At 35.6% G+C, this 7,586-nt stretch overlaps 1 long non-coding RNA gene across 1 annotated transcript; it reads right to left on the bottom strand.

Annotated features, from left to right (window-relative positions):
* Positions 1–679: 679 nt before the first annotated feature.
* On the bottom strand, positions 680–1,350 carry LOC149194514 (uncharacterized). Its single transcript, XR_016255090.1, has 3 exons — positions 1,289–1,350; positions 1,023–1,125; positions 680–765 (listed from the first exon to the last, which is right to left on the bottom strand). It is a non-coding gene; the product is annotated as an uncharacterized LOC149194514 (long non-coding RNA).
* Positions 1,351–7,586: the final 6,236 nt, after the last annotated feature.

Here is a 7,586-nt window from a genome sequence, read left to right as displayed (position 1 = left end):
TTTATCAAAGTAAGAGGGAGATTTTTCTTGAGGGGTCAAGATGAAGGGCTCTAAGATTAAAAGGTTTGATAAGATGGAGATGCTGTTAATTTGGACATAGTCATCTTATGAGGTCTGATTAAATTGTTTAAATGAAGTGTATTCTTCCAAGACAAGATGTTGTTATTTTGAATAGAACAAAAACAGTTTGCAAGGCTCCCATGACAAAAGGGGCATACCTCTGTATACCAATAGAAATGGTAAATGTCTTGAACATATTCAACTACAACAAGTTGATTTTCATTATCTGCTTCATCAATGTTGGGCAAGTAAAACAAAACCAACGGAAGTAAAATAAATACATGTAAACCATCCCAACTAAACAGGCAAGCAAAGAGCCCTGTTATTGACCTCAATATATCCACACACAGTTACCGATTTGAAATAGAGGCCAACGTATAAAGCCCAGTAGTAGTGAACTCATATCATTCACCTCATGCTGCATACTAACATCTGGGGATTGATATATGATAAATAAATCAGACAGTTGTTTAATCACACACAATTTATACAACCATGGATGATGTACATACCATGGACGATGACTTTGTTGTAGCACTCGTATTCTTGACATCGACACCAAACCTCCTACACACCCAATTCTAATTGTTAACTCTAATTGGTAAAAACCCCAAAATATCTGCAAAAGACCAGAGCATCATATTGGGAAGCTGAATCTACCTTGGCATTTGCTTATCAACAAGCTGATTTTGCTTCCTAGATTTCCTGTGGACATAGAATTACACACCCAAAGCGTCACATACACATTTTTCTTCATCAGCCCCCGCTAGAAGAGGGTTTAAAATGCTTGAATAAGCATATGGCTAGAGAAAAATGCTTGACTAGAGAGGCTAAGCTCACAATCAAAACTTCTTTATAAAACTGAAGTTTCCACTATGTGCTGATAAAACATGAGTACTACATAAGGGTTTTGTAAATTAAAAAAAAATTCATATATTCTAGGAATGAAAAAGCTTTCTTACTCTAGCTTGATCTCATCACCCCCATTGGGTTTTGAAGCATGGCACCCTAGGTTCCCAATGTCTGATAAAACCCTTCTAGGCCTCGTTTCGGCCCGCGTCACCACTACATCACAAAGCATGCATATAACCTCTATCAAATCGATCTCTGTTTTACACTAGTCATATAGAGCCATTGGTATTCATATAAACACTAATAAAGATGTACTACATATTTGCTGATATTAGGTTTTGGTATGGGGTTTGGACAACAGAATACTGTAAAATACCTTTGCTAGCCATGGGCCTGTTGGGCTTCGCCACCCTATTTTCAATTCCAATTTTGGTTTGCTGAAAATACAAACACAAAGCATTCAGTAACTATTGAACAATCAAACCCCTCCAAAACTGATAAGGAAGCCATAACTGAGTGCGATCTTGACCTTAAACATAAATTCAAGAATTCTAAAATCTTACTAGCCATCTTGGAGATTCTGGGATAATGGAGAGACCAATAAGCAATAGAAAACTGGGAACTAGCTCTACATCACCTCCCATTGACAACCTACCTTGCTCAACAACGCATATTTTTTTCTTCTAGTTGTGTTCCCGGGAGAGATCATAGGTATATTCTGTATGAAATTTTGTGAAAAGTGGCCACCAAGTGGCCTTATTTTCCTTTTTGGAGGTGATATGTCATGCTATATGCACTTTGCTATTTATTTTCCTTTTCCAAACCATGAAATAGAAATGTATGCATTCTTTCTTTGGAAAAATAAAATCAATTAAAATTTGCATACCATTCACCCTATCAAATTCTTGTCAATCCAGAAGTTGCAAAAAATCAGATACCATTCACCTTAAAATAGCCCTTGGATCCTACGTACACATTGCAAGGCCCATCAAACACATGTATATCAATGTAGGCAAAAATAAGAAAGCAAAGTTCCATCACCCAAACAATCTACCAGAAGCACATATCTCAATAAAGTTGCAAATAATTTAAAAACAAACTACCATCACATGTCCAAAAGCCTTTATAGATAGTAATTAATGTTAATGTCATTTAGTGAAAGAATTGAAAGGAAATGCCCAAAATATGATTGAGGACTCAATTGACAATAATAACCAAATGCAATTTAACTGTTGTAGACCCCATGCGTATGGCCAAAACATAAATACTTCCAAAAAGACTCTGATGGCACATTTGAACTATAGACTCTGATTTATATGTCCAATTTAAAAAATAGGAAAGCCAACTACCACATAAACATTTAAAATAAAATCCACTTCATGTGCTAGACATTGCTCCAGTGTAAATTCGTTGACTTGAGTGAGCAGAAACCATCATGACTGAAGCTCGTGCCATCAAATCCTTGATATCCTTTCTAGCAAGCGAACCATTAATAAAAAATTCAAGGAAAATGTTAACATTAGTGAGAAGAACCACATACTTATCCACAAAACATATTCATGAAAAAGGAACCACCTCTTCTTGATTTTCATGATTAAATGGACCAACTTCAGAGGGACCAAATTAACATTTGAGTGAAACACAACTACAAAAGGATGGATGACTAGTGAAAGAAACTTACACCAAAAAGTAGGTAGCAAAAAAAGGTCAAGTTATCCTGAACATTCACCATTTGAACTATTCACTAGACCTAAAACCAAAAAGTACAAAATTAACATCAGATTCATACAAACAAATCAACAAAAATACAACCAATAATTATTTATAAATGATCCAACATATGGAAATACATAAGGAAAGAGAAAGTAGAATGTTTTGAAAATCTACCTTGTTCAATTTTTTCACAAAATCTGAAAAAACTTTGTAATCACATTCTTCTAATTTGTATGTATCATTCCTAGCATTGTATGATAAGTTTGCGATTGCTATAAAATATTCAAGTTGTACAAAAGCATGATCTGTCAAATCATACTTATACATGCGTTTCCCCTTTATTCTACTATACCAACATAATTGAAGCTTGATGCCTTCTAATCTATCCAAAAGGTCAATGCCATTATGGTAATCAAACACCCTATTACCATCCTTCTTCCTTATTCTTTGAACCCTTCCAATGTACCACGTTCCATAAGAAACACCTTGTTTTGTACTTCGAGGAACATCTTTTCTTGCAATACGTTTAGTGGGGGGAATTGAGTTTCTTTCAAACAACACCGCACAATTTGATCCAATTCCAAAGCCAATTGAAACACCCTTTTGTGGTGCCTTCCCATCTCACCTAAAGTAGACCCTATTTCTTTTTTCAACCTATCTTTCGATAATGTCGGATTTCCATTCAACTGACTAACCAAACATGCTTTAAACATATCCTTACCATCAAGATCCACCACTGGCTTCAGTGTTTTGCTTCCATTTTCATCAATGGAATCTAAAATTTCATCCAACTCGTGCCTCCACTCACTTTCCATTATTTGCAATTCACTTTCAAATGATGATGACGATTGGAATATAGAGTTGGAACAACTCGGTGGAGAAGCATCAACTACTTCATCCACAATTTGGAATGTTGGATAATTTTGATCCTCTGTCCATGGTTTAACCCACCAAGAAGATTGAGTGTAATTTTCTGGTTTCATTCCAAGAGTTGATAAAATGTCTTGTGCATCCTTTAATCCAATCTTAAGGGCTTCTACAATTTTAGCGTCTATGGATATTGAATCATATTGTGACAATATATCAATGTTTTGTATTGTTTCTTGGTGCAATCTATTCCAAATTCTTTCTTGCTTCTTATGAGATTTATTAAAATGAAGCCCTTGGGGATTTGATTCTTCTTTAGCAACTCTATTAAGGGTTCCAACAACATGAAGCAAGTTAGTGAAATCATAGGCCCTCTCCACTCCAACCATCCCACCAACTTTACTAAAGAATTTCTCACATACATCTGACCCAGTCAAGTGCAAAACACATGGAACGTTAGAGTAATGATCTCAAAACAATCTCATCAACAAAACTACAAAATGGAAAGAAAATTTCACATCTTGATATGCTTCTTTGCTGATGAAATTTATGTTGACATTAGTATGAGATTATTTCTGTACCCAACATAACCATAATGTGAAGAAATGATGAACTCGTGAAGCATTTCACACCCTTTCCCAAAGGCTCAAACTATGAGACATAAAGATGTCAATGTAGTCAGCAACAATCATTAGATAAGTCTCTGTAGCTAGTGTCCTCTCTAACTTTCCACTTGGTGTACTTCTCAACTCTTTTAAACACCTTTGAACATGCCTTGAAGCAATGTGTTGTGCGGATCCCCAATTTTGTCGATCCATCCTCTCTGTATCTTCACCCTTAATCTTGTGATCATCCACTTTAAAAGTGTGATAAACCATTTTGACATGACCAAAACTTATGTAATCATTTCCTAAAACCAATTCTCGTCGACCACTAAACAAAGGATTCACTAGTTTTTTTCCGTTGTGGATGTAATCCTGGTCATGCAATCCTGTTACATTGCAACCATTGTACAACTTGGTTAGCCTCCACCCTTCCCAAGGAATTTGATATCAAAGACCTAATTTTGAAGAATAATCCTTCAACATAAGTTGTCTTCTTTTGCTATCCCCATCCGAGGAATGACCAACAATAGGTCCCAAATTATTTTCCACGTGGTTCTTCCACATAGATTATACCTTTTCCCATTGTTGATAAATAAAATTTGCATTAAACCTATTGCATGTTGGATGAATAACAAAAACCAAACGAGGAAGACTTTCATGTAAAGGGTTTGCCATAATAACATGTGCGTAAAGGCCAATAACACTGTTCTTAAAAGAATCCGTTATAATTTCAGAGCCTATAGCTCCGTCACAAACTCTCAACAAGAAATGTGATTGGCATTGATGTTCTTCTTTCGTACCACAAAACCCCACCAGTGTATCACTTTTTGCTACCCACCTAACATATTTTTTCACAACTATTTCATCTTCAACGAGCAATACAGGAATTGGGCCATCTATACCATGCTTGGTTTTATAAGAAGCATAAAATTTTCTGACTGCCTCAAAAATATGCTCGTGCTCCCCTAGGATATATGCTAATGACTTTCTAACTTGCCTTAAAGTCGTAGATATTGAAGGACCATCTAGATTCAAGCTAATAAAGCTATGTAATCTAGGGCCTCCCCATAACTTGATCATCTCATAAAGGGATTTTGTGGATGTACTATACCTTCTCCCTACTTTTGCATGCATCAAGTTATGAAAAATATCCTTGACAAATTCCCAAACTAAATCTTTAGCTTGTAATTTTCCTTGCTTATCTGCCTCACACACATCCTTGAAAAACCTAAAGACATCCTTCCTTTCCGTCGATTCAAACAACTTTTCCTTTAGGGATCTCATTCTAATAGAGAGTGTAGCAACCTTTGTCCTCTCCCACCAAAGAGATCGCATTGTTGATCTATGGTTAGCATTTGTAACCCTTGCAGCATTCTTCAATTCATTGTGAGTCAAATAGTCGAGTCTTCTACCTTTTCCTATATCTCATTCACTTCTTTTATTGGTGCACATTTATTCACGATATAATCGCATCCTGAAGTCATCACATTTTGGAACCAACTTACAAAAGTTGCATGTTAATGAATCAAATGGGATCCCTATTTCAGAAGCCCTCTGGCAATGAATATGCCTATATGTACCGTCAATACGGAATTCAATACCCTCATAACATAACATGATCTTGGTATGCTTCTCTATGGCCCATAATTTTCCACCCCTTTGATCATCCTTTAGGACCTTTGTTTCCAATCTCTCCCCATTTCTATCAATATATGGATACCAATACCCCCAACGTTGTAGTAACAAGGGAGATAATTGAGCTGTAATAAGATGACAACAAATAAATAAATTTGAAGTAAGATAAATAAAATAATATACAAATTCATATTCAAGTTTAGTCTAAGTTGTTAATTAACATACCTGAAGTAGAAGGATCTGCACTTGTAGAACCCCTATGTAATACTGATGGTGATAATGGGACCAAGAACCTAGTCAAACTTTGTTGGGACTTATCATTGGTAGGATTTTTGGGTCTCCCAACTGTGCCACTCCTCAACCCAATCTCCTCATGTGAACCCTCATTTGTAGTAGTAGCAGTGTGCTTCTTTGATTTCATGTGTTCATTTAGAGAACTGACAATATTACCACTTGTCGGCACTAAACAAAACCATTTATTGCATCGTGTACATTCCACTCTCACTTTTTTCATGTCCTTATAGTCTGCAAGTGTTTCTTCCACCACCTTGAACAAATTAGGCTCTTGTGTCTTGTTGAAATAATCTAGAAGTTTGATTGCTTGATCAATATGAAATTGATCTCCAACCATCACTGTCTGTTGTACTTCGTTACATGAAGGAATTTCACTACCACTTGGCATTGATAGGCGTTGTTGATGGGCCCCTGTTTTCATATGATGGTTTTTGAAGTTGCGTGTTGTTCGTGCTACCAAGGATACATCACCTATTCCATAATCAATGCCACAAATTTCACAATGGATCTTTATTTTAGATTCTCCCTTTTCTAAATATACTTTGAGAGTAATTTTCTCATTGACAAACTCTTCCATTAAACTTTTAACTTTTTTTTCCCAAGATGCCAATACACTAGGATCAACAACTATGGCTTGTTCCACTGACAAAGACATATTTTCAACTCTTGGTTGTTTATGCATAGGTCCCTCCACATTCACTTCAATGTTTTCAAAGATTGGTATTGTTTTCACTACATTTGAACACTCTTCTTCCACATCAAATGTGCCTAGTTTCCTCTTGATGCCTACAAGTGTTGTACAAAATTTCCATTTTTTCTCTTGCTTTGGATTTAAACCTGTTCCATCCTAGATAAAATCAAAAGGGTATCCAACGATTTCATCATCCACAATTTCATCATGAATTTCAGCAAATGTACAACCTTCTCGACACTTGACCATGCCAATGATAGAATTTTCTTCACCAATAGCAATTTTATAAAACAACTCCATCTGTTTTTGCACATAAATAAATGAAAAAGTAAGTAAAATTCCACAAGCATATTGGTTATTATAAAAAAGAGAAAGGAAGCAAAGTATGAAATTTCAATTCAAAGCTCCAAAAAACATGAAGAAATATTACTATTTGGATGACACGCCTTGATTCAAAATGTACTATTGGTGGATTCCTCAAATGGAACTGAAACTAGAAATAAAACATATTACTAAAACAAATTTGAGAGTTGATTTATTGCTGCACCGGAACTCTTTTCAGCCTCTTGGGTGGGTGTTAGAATACATGTTCTCCACCATTTAAAGAATCTAGATTGAGCAAGGCCAATGTGGGTTGTAATTCTTTAACTATGATAATTTCTTCTTTTGAAGCGCATTATGCAGTTTGGGGCAAAGAGACTTCAAAGGACTATTTACTCCCATATCATAGACTGCCCACCCATAGCAATATACCTACCTCTGTCACAAGAGAAATATAACTTTGACAACAACCACTTCTAAACCAATTACAAGTCCATTTTATACAATGAACTAAAATGTTAAACAATTAATTATAGTCAACAAACTGC

This window comes from Pinus tabuliformis, chromosome 2_2 (assembly GCF_031772625.1).
Source record: "Pinus tabuliformis cultivar Carrire ecotype Pingquan chromosome 2_2, CPIR1, whole genome shotgun sequence".
NCBI lineage: Eukaryota > Viridiplantae > Streptophyta > Pinopsida > Pinales > Pinaceae > Pinus > Pinus tabuliformis.
The sequence above is the reverse complement of the archived record's forward strand: the minus strand, read 5'-3'. Positions and strand labels throughout refer to the sequence as shown.